Source organism: Amaranthus tricolor, chromosome 17, assembly GCF_026212465.1.
Source record: "Amaranthus tricolor cultivar Red isolate AtriRed21 chromosome 17, ASM2621246v1, whole genome shotgun sequence".
In the NCBI taxonomy this organism is placed as follows: domain Eukaryota; kingdom Viridiplantae; phylum Streptophyta; class Magnoliopsida; order Caryophyllales; family Amaranthaceae; genus Amaranthus; species Amaranthus tricolor.
Genome location: NC_080063.1, coordinates 10,174,583 through 10,189,264, shown reverse-complemented (window position 1 = coordinate 10,189,264; position 14,682 = coordinate 10,174,583).

Here is a 14,682-nt window from a genome sequence, read left to right as displayed (position 1 = left end):
TAGTAACATGATACACTGGGTATGATGGTGATGATGATCTCACTGTGTGACAACTTAATATAGGTTGGAATAATTCTAATTAATTAAAAAAATAAAAAAAGTTTAGATTTAATTTTATATTAAATTTTTTAAATATATAAATAATTTGGGTTGTTTGTATAGGCTCGTTTCACCGTGAGACGACATACAAGACTCATCTACTCTTTTGAGAGACCGTCTCTTAAAGAGACGACCCCAAAACAAGAAATCCACATTTTTATTTCTCTTTAATTTGTATTTATTAGGTTATATAGCTCATATATCTAATGCGTCACTCGGAGATACCGACTCTCACAACAATTTGTGTACAAGACTTGCTGAATTAGTTGAACTTGAACAACAAATGATTATAGTAATTTACTCTAAGCTGCTTTTATAAAAAAAAATTAGAATTAAACCAGCATTTATAAAAAGGAAATTCCACGTGATAACATCTAGTTTTCAAAAGGGGCGTTACAAACACTAATAAATAATTCAAAAGACGCATTTTATAAGCTCAAAAGGTGTATTTCATAAGTTTAAAAGGTGCATTTCAAGTATTAATACATATCTACTTAATTGTTACAACATTTAAGGGCGTTAATAAACTAATAGGTGAATTAAACGTTAAAATGGTGAATTAAATATTTGAGAGCAAAAATTGGATGCTACAATGTGGTAATATCTTACAAAATGATCAATTAAACGGAAATTAACAAGAATGTAACGGGCTATAGTAGTTAGATAGTGCATAAACTGGATGCTACAATGTGAAAAATCCTACAAAAGTGCTATCATTGACTTTTCATGGAAACTGAATGCTACCACGTGAAATTTCTCTTAAATTTGTATGTGAAGAAATAAATGTGTCTTAATTGAGGGCGACAATAATATTGGGGTCGAGAATGTAATTTCGGCAGATTTATTTGAAAGAAGAGTCGGGTAAGAAGGAAATTACAGAAGAGTACCTAACGGTTACATTTTCTAGTTGTCAGCTGATAGGGACTCTAACTAGCTCATACGTCTTTTTTGTTCACTAGACGTTGGGATATGTATAACATACTTCCCAATTTTAAACCAAATGAAATGTTGACAAAAACTTTATTTTTTAAATGAAAATTTCACCATTATTTTAATGAAAAAATTATAAGAAATTATTTAATAATGCAAAAGCTATTTCATATGACTCAAATGTTTATAAAACACTATTATTTAACGGAAACCGTCAATTAACCATAAAGTGAAGTTTGACCAAGCATGTATAAGTCATATTTTCTATAGTTTTTCTGTGTTTGGCACGTGATGTCACTAATATATTTTCTATATTGTAATGATTTTACAAAATACAAATTACACTAATACTTAATTTTCAATAGTTTTACAAAATACAAGTTAGTTGGCATTTAGAGTCAATTATTAGGACATATTCTATGTAGTGTTATGGATTTATATCCATTATAGTGGAACGTATATAGATTCATATCTACCAGTCCAGATTGTTTTAGAAAATAAAATGCAAAAATTGAAGCAAAGTGAACAAAAGACAGGTGGTGCAACTCCACCAAATATCGCAGAGCGTGATGCTTGTTTTGCAACGTGACCAAATGTCATGCAATATGTTACTGACAATTAGAGGTGTTTAACTGTGCGGGTCGGCTCAACGGGTCAAGGTCGAGTCACATTTTAACGGGTCCTTAGAGGATTATGTTAATAATGGATCGAGTCATTAGCGGGTCTTGGTGTAAAAGGTTGGTCCGGGCCGGGTCGGATAATTATAGGAATTGATTGCGAAACAAATTTTACCACATTTTTTTATTTTTATATGATATTATTATATACATAGGTGCTGGATCGACCCAATGGACCATAAAGTAGAATTAAAAAAACTATTCTATAAACTTGCATGAAATTTCGATTATAAGATGTGATTAAAAAAATAAATAAATAATTTATAAACTTTATAAACTCCTCACAGTGTCTCTGATTATATCATTTTCCTTAAAGCACATATTCATTTAGATTAATCACTTTGTACCAGTTAGTGTTTGATGTGATTGATCATATCTTATACATAGTATTTTTGTGGGAAAATATCAAAAAGGAAAGTTTGCATATCGCGTTTAATATATATTAAGTTTTCGAGTGACTCAAGTGTCACAATCAAATCTTCACGGCGTTCCACATTTGGCGTTCATCTAATCAATACTTCCATTCATTGCCATACACAAAGGCGTCTACAATATATAGCATTGTAATTGTAGACTTGTAGTGTATTTACATATATTATATTTCTAATACAGGCTACACATATTTGTTTTCTAATATTAAGGTCAATTGACATCACTTAAATCTAAAATAAAATCATGTAATATATGTAAATATACCCAAAATGAGTTCGTTAGTGTATTTTCTTTCATTTATAAGTGACCATGGTTCAAAACTCATAAGGTGCTTTTTACTTAAATTTGCACTTAAATTTTTTTTTGACATCACTTTTTTTTTTTCCTGAATCCGTCACTACTAACTATTAATTGTCGACCAATCATTGACCTAACAGGTGGTGCACATAGTGTCTAATTTCTCAACCAAAAAGATTAAGCGAACACGTCTATATGCGACCACTTGATTCAAGATGATCAATATTTCAAAATAGTGATCATTTTGCGATTGTTTGGCTGGTTGTGTCTTCAAATTCTATTGAATAATTTGAGAATTACAGTATTAAAGTTTAATATTTTTACGAATTACAGTTTTAATGTTTATTTTTTACGAATTACAGCTATTAAAGTATCAAAGTCTACAGTGTTCAGGCCAAATCACAGAATTTCGACCATTTTGGTGGTCAGAATTTTAGGTAACTTGGTCGGAATTATGTCATGATTTGGCTTAAACGTTGTAAACTTTGATACTTTAGTGATTATAATTCGTAAAAAAATAAACATTAAAACTGTATTTTGTAAAAGTCTAAAACTTCAATATTGTAATTCGCAAAATATTTAATTTTACTGGTGGGTTGACAAAATTGCTACTATGAACATAATTTGTTAGCTGAGTTAAAACAAAATTATTAATTCATTCTTGTAAATCTACTTGACCCATCCCCTAAAAAGCTAGCACATAAACTTAAAATGTTGGCTTAATTACGCAACAGATTTCGAATAAGACATGATTGCAATTTTTGTTTTTCTTTATAGAGAGTAATCTGTATGTTTTTATATTTTAAAATAATAGTTTTCACAAGTTAAAGTTAAGATGGAAAAGGTGCCTCAAAAAACTTCACTATATGATTTTCATGTTTAAATTGGTAGAAATAATAATTTTAATTTAACTAAAAATAATTTAATTAAATCATAATTAGTAATTACAACAAAAAATATTACAGTAAATATCAGTAAAACTAAGTCAAAAATAAAGTTAGTCAAATAAAAAAATACTATAAATTAAGTACATATTTACTTGATAACTCAAAAAAAAATACATATGTACTCGAAATAAACTAATCGAATTGAAGTATAAATTTTAAACTAAATTTGAGAATGATAATAGTGTGAAATATAAGTAATGCCTTTAATATATATCCTTGAGGAAACATGTCTTTAAAATATGGGAGTGTAACATTCCAGAGACGGAACCATGCACTAATTTGTATATGAGGTCATTTGACCCCAAACTTGGTTGGTTTTGCACGAAACTTGGCACACAACACTTTTTGGTATATATTATTTTGTTGAAGTCGTTAGAATTGAAAATTATAGTCATATGCTAGAAATTACGTGTTAAGTTGCGATTTTAAGGGTTTTTTTTAGCGTTTTTGGCACTTTTGCGCATAAAGTATCTCAAACTTGGTTTGTTTTGCACGAAACTTGGCACACAATACTATTTGGTAGATATTATTTTGTTGAAGTGGTTAGAATTCAAAATCATAGTCATATGCTAGAAATTACGTGTTAAGTTGCGATTTTATGGGTTTTTAAGCATTTTTGGCAAATTTGCGCATAAAGTAGCTAAAACTTGGTTTGTTTTGCATGAAACTTGGTACACAACAACATTTGGTATATATTATTTTGTAGAAGTGCTTAGAATTGATAATCATATTCATATCCTAGAAATTACGTGTTAAGTTGCGATTTTAATGATTTTTAAGCGTTTTTTGCACTTTTGCACATAAAGTAGCTCAATCTTAGTTTGTTTTGCACGAAACTTGGCACAGAACACTTTTTGGTATATATATTATTGTGATGAAGTGGTTAGAATTGAAAATAATAGTCATATGTTAGAAATTATGTGTTAAGTTGGGATTTTAAGGGTTTTTTAGCGTTTTTGGCCCTTTTGCGCATAAAGTAGCTCAAACTTGGTTTGTTTTGCAACAAACTTGGCACACCACGCTATTTGTTATATATTTTTTTGTTGAAGTGGTTAGAATTTAAAATCATAGTCATATACTAGATATTACGTGTTAAGTTGTGATTTTAAGGATTTTTTAGCGTTTTTGACACTTTTGCGCATAAAATAGCTCAAACTTGGTTTGTTTTGCACGAAACTTGGCACAAAACACCTTTTGGTATATATTATTTTGTTTAAGTGCATAGAATTGAAAATCATAGTCATATGCTAGAAATTACGTGTTAAGTTGCGATTTTAAAGGTTTTTAAGCGTTTTTGGCACTTTTGCGCATAAAGTAGCTCAAACTTGGTTGGTTTTGCACGAAACTTGGCACAAAACACTTTTTGGTGTATATTATTGTGTTGAAGTGGTTAGAATTGAAAATCATAGTCATATGCAAGAAATTACGTGTTAAGTTGCGATTTTAAGGGTTTTTTAAGCATTTTTGGTAATTTTGCGCATAAAGTAGCTCAAACTTGGTTTGTTTTGCACGAAACTTGGCACACAACACTTTTTGGTATATTTATTGTGTTGAAGTGGTTATAATTGAAAATCATAGTCATATATTAAAATTACGTGTTAAGTTGCGATTTTAAGGGTTTTTTAGAGTTTTTAGCACTTTTGCATATAAAGTAGCTCAAACTTGGTTTGTTTTGCACGAAACTTGGCACACAACACTATTTGGTATATATTATTGTGTTGAAGTGGTTATAATTTAAACTCATAGTCATATGCTAGAAATTACGTTTAAAGTTGCGATTTTAAGGGTTTTTAAGCGTTTTTGGCACTTTTGCGCAAAAAGTAGTTCAAACTTGGTTTGCTTTGCACGAAACTTGGCACAGAACACTTTTTGGTATATATTATTGTGTTGAAGTGGTTAGAATTGAAAATCATAGTCATATGCTAGAAATTACGTGTTAAGTTGCGATTTTAAGGGTTTTTAAGAGTTTTTGGCACTTTTGCGCATAAGGTAGCTCAAACTTGGTTTGTTTTGCACGAAACTTGGCACACAACACTATTTGGTATATATTATTGTGTTGAAGTGGTTAGAAATGAAAATCATAGTCATATTTACGAAATTACGTGTTAAGTTGCGATTTTAAGGATTTTTAAGCGTTTTTGGCACTTTTGCGCATAAAGTAGCTCAAACTTGGTTTGTTTTGTACGAAACTTGGCACAAAACAGTTTTTTGGTATATATTATTTTGTTGAAGTGGTTAGAATTGAAAATAATAGTCATATGCTAGAAATTACGTGTTAAAGTTCGATTGTGTGGGTTTTAAAGCGTTTTTGGCAATTTTGCGCATATATTAGCTCAAAATTTGTAGGTTTTGCACGAAACTTGGCACACAACACTTTTTTGTATATATTATTGTGTTGAAGTGGTTGTAATTGAAAATGATAGTCATATGCTAGAAATTACGTGTTAAGTTGCGGTTTTAAGAGTTTTTAATCATTTTTGGCAATTTTGCGAATAAAGTATCTCAAACTTGGTTTGTTTTGTATGAAACTTGGCACACAATACTTTTTGCTATATTTATTGTGTTGAAGTGGTTAGAATTGAAAATCATTGTCATATGCTAGAAATTACATTTTATGTTGCGATTTTAAGGATTTTTAAGCGTTTTTGGCACTTTTACGCATAAAGTTGCTCGAACTTTGTTTGTTTTGCACGAAACTTGGCTCACAACACTATTTGGTATATATTATTGTGTTGAAGTGGTTAGAATTTAAAATCATAGTCATATGCTAGAAATTACGTCTTGCGATTTTAAAGGTTTTTAAGCGTTTTTGTCCCTTTTGCGCATAAAGTAGCTCAAACTTGGTTTGTTTTGCGCGAAACGTGGCACACAATACTATTTGTTGGATATTTTTTTTAAGTGGTTAGAATTCAAAATCATAGTCATATGCTAGAAATGACGTGTTGAGTTATTATTTTATGGGTTTTTAAGTGTTTTTTGCACTATTGCTCATAAAATAGCTCAAACTTGGTTTGTTTTACATGAAACATGGCACACAACACTTTTTGGTATACATTGTTTTGTTGAAACGGTTAGAATTGAAAAACATAGTCATATGCTAGAAATTACGTGTTGAGTTGCGATTTTATGGGTTTTTAAGCGTTTTTGGCACCTTTGCGCATAAAGTAGTTCATACTTGGTTTGTTTTGCACTAAACTTGGCACAGAACACTATTTGGTATATATTATTGTGTTGAAATGGTTAGAATTGAATAACAAAGTTATATGTTAGAAATTACGTGTTAAGTTGCGATTTTATAGGTTTTTAAGTGTTTTTGGCATTTTTGCGCAAAAAGTAGCTTATACTTGGTTTGTTTTGCAGGAAACTTGGCACACAACACTTTTTGGTATATATTATACTGTAGAAGTGGTTAGAATTGAAAATCATAGTCATATGTTAGAAATTACGTGTTAAGTTGCGATTTTAAGGGTTTTAAGTATTTTTGGCACTTTTGCGCATAATGTAAACTTGATTTTTTTTGCGCGAAACATGGCAAACAACACTTTTTAGTATATATTATTGTGTTGAAGTGGTTAGAAGTGAAAATCATAGTCATACGCCAGAAATTACGTGTTAAGTTGTAATTTTAAGCGTTTTTGGCACTTTTGTGCATAAAGGAGCTCAAATTTGGTTTGTTTTGCATAAAACTTGGCACACAACACTATTTGGCATATTTATTGTGTATTAGTGGTTAGAATTGAAAATCATAGTCAAATGCTAGAAATTACGTGTTAAGTTGCGATTTTATGCGTTTTTTTAGCATATTTGGCACTTTTGCGCATAAAGTCGCTCAAGCTTGGTTTTTTTGCAGGAAACTTGGCACAAAACACTTTTTGCTATATATTATTGTGTTAAAGTGGTTAGAATTGAAAATCATACTCGTATGCTAGAAATTACGTGCTAAGTTGCGATTTTAATGGTTTTTAAGCGTTTTTGGCCCTTTTGCACATAAAGTAGCTCAAACTTGGTTTGTTTTGCACGAAACTTGGCACACAACACTTTTTGGTATATATTATTATGTTGAAGTCGTTAGAATTGAAAATCATAGTCATATGCTAGAAATTACGTGTTAAGTTGCGATTTTAATGATTTTTAAGCGTTTTTGGTCCTTTTGCGCATAAAGTAGCTCAAACTTGGTTTGTTTTACAGGAAACATGGCACACAACACTTTTTGGTATATATTATTGTGTTGAAGTGGTTAGAATTTAAAATCATAGTCATATGCTAGAAATTACGTGTTAAGTTGCGATTTTAAGGGTCTTTAAGCATTTTTTGGCACTTTTGCGCATAAAGTAGCTCAAACTTGGTTTGTTTTGCACGAAACTTGGCACACAACACTTTTTGGTATATTTATTGTGTTGTAGTGGTTAGAATTGAAAATCATAGTCATATGTTAGAAATTACGTGTTAAGTTGCGATTTTAAGGGTTTTTAAGAGTTTTTGGCACTTTTGCGCCTAAAGTAGCTCAAACTTGGTTTGTTTTGCACCAAACTTGGCACACAACACTCTTTTGTATATATTATTGTGTTGAAGTGGTTATAATTTAAAATTAAAGTCATATTCTAGAAATTACGTTTTAAGTTGCGATTTTAAGGGTTTTTAAGAGTTTTTGGCACTTTTGCGCAAAAAGTAGTTCAAACTTGGTTTGTTTTGCACTAAACTTGGCACAGAACACTTTTTGGTATATATTATTGTGTTGAATTGGTTAGAATAGAAAATCATAGTCATATGCTAGAAATTACGTGTAAAGTTGGGATCTTAAGAGTTTTTAAGTATTTTTGGCACTGTTGCGCATAAAGTAAACTTGGATGACTTTGCGCGAAACTTGGCACACAACACTTTTTGGTATATATTATTGTGTTGAAGTGGTTACAAGTGAAAATCATAGTCATATATTTGAAATTAAATGTTAAGTTGCGATTTTAAGGGTTTTTAAGTGTTTATGGCCCTTTTGCGCATAAAATAGCTCAAATTTGGTTTGTTTTGCACGAAACTTGGCACACAACACTATTTGGTATATATTATTTTGTTAAAGTGGTTAGAAATAAAAATCATAGTCATATGTTAGAAATTAAGTGTTAAGTTGCGATTTTAAGGATTTTTAAGCGTTTTTGGCACTTTTGCGCATAAAGTAGCTCAAACTTGGTTTGTTTTGCACGAAACTTGGCACAAAACCCTTTTTGGTATATATTATTTTGTTGAAGTGGTAGGAATTGAAAATGATAGTCATATGCTCGAAATTACGTGTTAAGTTGCGATTTTATGGGTTTCTAAGCGTTTTTGGCACTTTTGCGCATAAAGTAGTTCAAACTTGGTTGGTTTTGCATGAAACTTGGCACACAACACTTTTTGGTATATATTATTGTGATGAAGTGGTTAGAATATAAAATCATAGTCATGTCCCAGAAATTACGTGTTAAATTGCGATTTTAAGGGTTTTAAAGCAATTTTGGCCCTTTTGCGCATAAAGTAGCTCAAACTTGGTTTGTTTTGCACAAAACTTGGCACACAATAGGATTTAATAGATATTATTTTGTTGAAGTGGTTAGAATTCAAAATCAAAGTCATATGCTAGAAGTTACGTGTTGAGTTGCGATTTTATGGGTTTTTAAGCGTTTTTGGCATTTTTGCGCATAAATTAGCTCAAACTTGGTTTGTTTTGCACGAAACATGGCACACAACACTTTTTGGTATATATTATTATGTTGAAGCGGTTAGAAATTAAAATCATAGTCATATGTTAGAAATTACGTGTGAAGTTGCGATTTTATGGCTTTTTAAGCGTTTTTGTCACTTTTGCGCATAAAGTAGCTCAAACTTGGTTTGTTTTGCACTAAACTTGGCACAGAACACTATTTGGTATATATTATTGTGTTGAAGTGGTTAGAATTGAAAATTATAGTCATATGCTAGAAATTACGTGTTAAGTTGCAATTTTAAGGGTTTTTAAGCGTTTTTGGCCCTTTTGCGCATAAAGTAGCTCAAACTTGGTTTGTTTTGCACGAAACATGGCATACAAAACTTTTGGTATATATTATTGTGTTGAAGTGGTTAGAATTTAAAATCATAGTCATATGTTAGAAATTACGTGGTAAGTTGCGATTTTAAGGGTTTTGCACTTTTGCGCATAAAGTAGCTCAAACTTGGTTTGTTTTGCACGAAACTTGGCACACAACAATTTTTGGTATATTTATTGTGTTGTAGTGGTTAGAATTGAAAATCATAGTCATATGTTAGAAATTACGTGTTAAGTTGCGATTTTAAGGGTTTTTAAGAGTTTTTGGCACTTTTGCGCATAAAGTAGCTCAAACTTGGTTTGTTTTGCACCAAACTTGGCACACAACACTATTTGGTATATATTATTGTGTTGAAGTGGTTATAATTTAAAATTATAGTCATATGCTACAAATTACGTTTTAAGTTGCGATTTTAAGGGTTTTTAAGCGTTTTTGGCACTTTTGCGCAAAAAGTAGCTCAAACTTGGTTTGTTTTGCACGAAAGTTGGCACAAAACACTTTTTGGTATATATATTATTGTGTTGAAGTGGTTAGAATTGAAAATCGTAGTCATATGCCAGAAATTACGTGTTAAGTTGCGATTTTAAGGGTTTTTAAGTGTTTATGGCCCTTTTGCGCAAAAAGTAGCTCAAACTTGGTTTGTTTTGCACGAAACTTGGCACACAACACTATTTGGTATATATTATTTTGTTGAAGTGGTTAGAAATGAAAATCATAGTCATATGTTTGAAGTTACGTGTTATGTTGCGATTTTAAGGATTTTTAAGTGTTTTTGGCACTTTTGCGCATAAAGTAGCTCAAACTTGGTTGTTTTGTACGAAATATTATGACAGTGATGAGGAGGTTCGAATACTAGTTAAGAAGAAGCTTGTTGTGACCCCAAGGAAAAGTCATAGGCTTGCTTCTAAACTAAAACGTCCAGTTGTTAGTTTGGATGATGACTCTTCCTCACACAACACTCTTGAGCCTTCCACTAACGCACCTTCTTCACCAAAGCCAACCACACCACCATCACATCAGATTCCATCACCACCACCATCATCTATACCTTTTACACCACCACCATTCACCATACACACTTCACCTAGTTTAGGCTTTGTTAATTCCTCTTCTGTTCCTACAACTCCACTAGATTTCGTGCTCTCGAAGCTCAATGATCTCCAGTCTTAGTTCTTTGCTTTCCAAGACAAAATTCGTGTCACACTTGCATCGATTACTGATCAGCTTACCCAGATGGAGGCCCGTCTTAGTGCCAAGCTTGACACAGTAGAAGTGCAGACCGAGTTTGTAGATGAAGAAGAGGCTGCATCCTGATCCCTCTTCCTGCTAAGTTTTATGTTTTGTTGGCTTAACCATCTATCTGTCTATCTATCAAACAATATTTCTTTTATGTTTTTAAGTACCAGCTGGGGTACGAATTATGTATTTTTATTCTCTTGAACAAGCTGATACTATTACTTTATTCTGCAAAAGTCTGTGATGTTTAAAACTTTGCATATCTTGATTGCGTTCCTTGGTATTTGCTTTCATTCACTGCTTCTTGTTTCCTTCTTTGGCTATATCTATATGGTTAGCGCTGTGCTTTGATTGTCCCATTTTTCGGGTTTAAATATTCAACCTGAACCTAACCCATTTAATAAACAGATCAGTTCGGGTTGACCTATTTAATTAATTGGGTCAAAAATCTAAACCCAAACCCGCTAATTTTGGATCGGTTTCAGATCAGGTTAGCAGGTTGGGTCAGCTTTTGCCGGCCCTAAAAATATATTTATGTGAGATCTTGTTAGACACTACTTGATGCAAATAATTTTTATATATAATTTTTACAATTTTTTATTATGCGTACTATGAAATATCGAAACTCAAAATTTGCGTTGAAATACGTGAAAAAGGTAAAGTGGACAAATAAAAAAAAATGGAGAGAGTAAATAATAATGCAATTAAATAAGAAAAGGAGAATAAATATATATTCAATATGATCATCATGGTTAAAAGGCATTGAATTTATTGATAGTATTACATAAATATTACCATTCAAAATTTTTTTAATATTGTTGTGAATAAAACTTGCCAAACATATTTTAAATATTTCGTTAATCATTTTATATGATTAAAGGTATTAAATTATTCATGATTTTAGTGGAATATTTTCATAAATGATCAGAAAAGTGATTATTTTTAATCATGGAAAATATCTTTTAAATAATCACTTTTCTTTTTGTCAGTTTATGATGTACTCGTATAGCATCTCGTGCAATTCACGGATCTTTTAATATATATTAATATAAAAATTCTAGTTTTAATTAATGATTCAATTACGTATTATTTTTATCTTTTTCAAATAGTTTTATTCAAATATAGTTATCAGTATAATAATATTATCACAACTATTAATTGAATTAATTATTTGTTAAAAAATAAACTGAGTAATATGAGACATTATTAAATTTAGAAAACAAATATGCATTGTAAGTTAGCAAACGGCGGGTGTGTATATATATATACATATATATATATATATATATATATATATATACACTAGTGGAAAAAACCTCATTTGCTGCGGTTTTTTGGCCATTATTTGCTGCGGTTTTGGCTCCAAGCAATAGTGATAGCAGCAAATAGCCTATTTTAAATGCTGCGGTTAAAAACCGCAGCAAAAAAGGGTATTATTTGCTGCGGTCATGGGCAAAACCGCAGCAAATAAGTGGGGCATTATTTGCTGCGGTCAAGGGCAAAACCGCAGCAAATACTTCTATTTTTTTTTTCCATTTTCCGTTTTATCCTTATAATAATCCAATAATAATACAATGTAATAACAGTGATTAATCCAATGATAATCACAGATAATCAACAATAATCTCTTTGTAATAATAAACTCTCGCTCGTATATATAATATAATATTATGTACGTACATATATATATATATATATATATATATATATATATATATATATATATATATATATATATATATATATATGTATATATATGTATATATATATATATATATATGTATATATATATATATATATATATATATATATATATGTATATATATATATATATATATATATATATATATATATATGTATATATATATATATATATATATATATATGTATATATATATATATATGTATATATATATATATATGTATATATATATATATATATATATATATATGTATATATATATATATATGTATATATATATATATATATATATATATATATATATATATATATATATATATATATATATATATATGTATATATATATATATATATGTATGTATGTATAATATACATTAAAGTATAAAAAATAATCTATACTAATTACAATTTATCAAGGACAAATATTAGCAAGATACGCGGCAATCTTGTATTTTAATTCGCGCATCTCTTCACTTCTCAAAGGGCGTGTTTCCCTCGGAATGTTGTTTAAAACCTATATATAATATAAAAATAAAAGATTAATATAGAAACATTAGATTTTACCAATAATATATTTAATTAAGAACGTAACAAATACTTACGACATCTATATTTTCGACTCCAAAGTCCTTCACGGATTTTATAATATCGTCCATATATTTCAGCGCGTAGTAGCCGCAGTCAACGGAAGAAGAAGGTTGTTGAAAGCACTAAGAGAAAATAGATGTTAGTGTCAAACACGGTTAAAAACGCATAAAATCGCAACTTAACACGTAAATTATAGAATATGACTATGATTTTTAATTCTAAAAACTTCTACACAATAATATATATATACCAAATAGTGTTGTGTCCCAAGTTTCGTGCAAAACAAACCAAGTTTGAGCTACTTTACGCGCGAAATTGACAAAAACGCTAAAAAACCCTTAAAATCGCAACTTAACACCTAATTTCTAGGATATGACTATTATTTTCAATTCTAACCATTTCAACACAATAATATATGCTAAATAGTGTTGTGTGCCAAGTTTCGTGCATAACAAACCAAATTTGAGCTACTTTACGCGCGAAATTGACAAAAACGCTTAAAAACCCTTAAAATCGCAACTTAACACCTAATTTCTAGGATATGACTATTATTTTCAATTCTAACCATTTCAACACAATAATATATGCTAAATAGTGTTGTGTGCCAAGTTTCGTGCATAACAAACCAAATTTGAGCTACTTTACGCGCGAAATTGACAAAAACGCTTAAAATCCCTTAAAATCGCAACTTAACACCTAATTTCTAGCATATGACTATTATTGTCAATTCTAACCATTTCAACACAATAATATATGCCAAATAGTGTTGTGTGCCAATTTTCGTGCAAAACAAACCATGTTTGACCTACTTTACGCGCGAAATTGACAAAAACGCTTAAAAACCCTTAAAATCGCAATTTAACACCTAATTTCTAGGATATGACTATTATTTTCAATTCTAACCATTTCAACACAATAATATATGCTAAATAGTGTTGTGTGCCAAGTTTCGTACATAACAAACCAAATTTGAGCTACTTTACGCGAAATTGACAAAAACGCTTAAAAACCCTTAAAATCGCAACTTAACACCTAATTTCTACTTATGACTATTATTTTCAATTCTAACCATTTCAACAAAATAATATATTCCAAATAGTGTTGTGTGCCAAGTTTCGTGCATAACAAACCATGTTTGACCTACTTTACGCGCGTAATAGACACAACAGCAAACTAGTGACCAGACCACCTTGCGCGATACGTGGAGACCAAACCTATGCATCCAGGACCTAGGCTAAAGTGGAAATGGAATCTTGGTACTTGGATCTAGCTATCAAGGTCCTAAAACCATTCTAACAATCCCCGTGGACTTCTAGAAGCTGAGCTGAAAGGAGGGCTGCTCGACAGTTTGCTAGATCAGAATTGTTTAAGTGTTTGTGGTTGTTTCGTGTTCTTTTCATGATCATTTGTAGTTTTTGTCTGTGTCATTAATCAAAGCTTATGCACAACATTAATCCTTGCATAACCAAGGCCTTAATCAGCCCCGGTTTCGCATCAAAACCAAGTTTGAGCTACTTTACGCGCGAAATTGACAAAAACGCTTAAAAACCCTTAAAATCGCAACTTAACTTCTAATTTCTAGCATATGGCTATTATTTTCAATTCTAACCATTTCAACACAATAATATATGCCAAATAGTGTTGTGTGCCAAGTTTCGTGCAAAACAAACCAAGTTTGAGCTACTTTACGCGCGAAATTGACAAAAACGCTTAAAAAC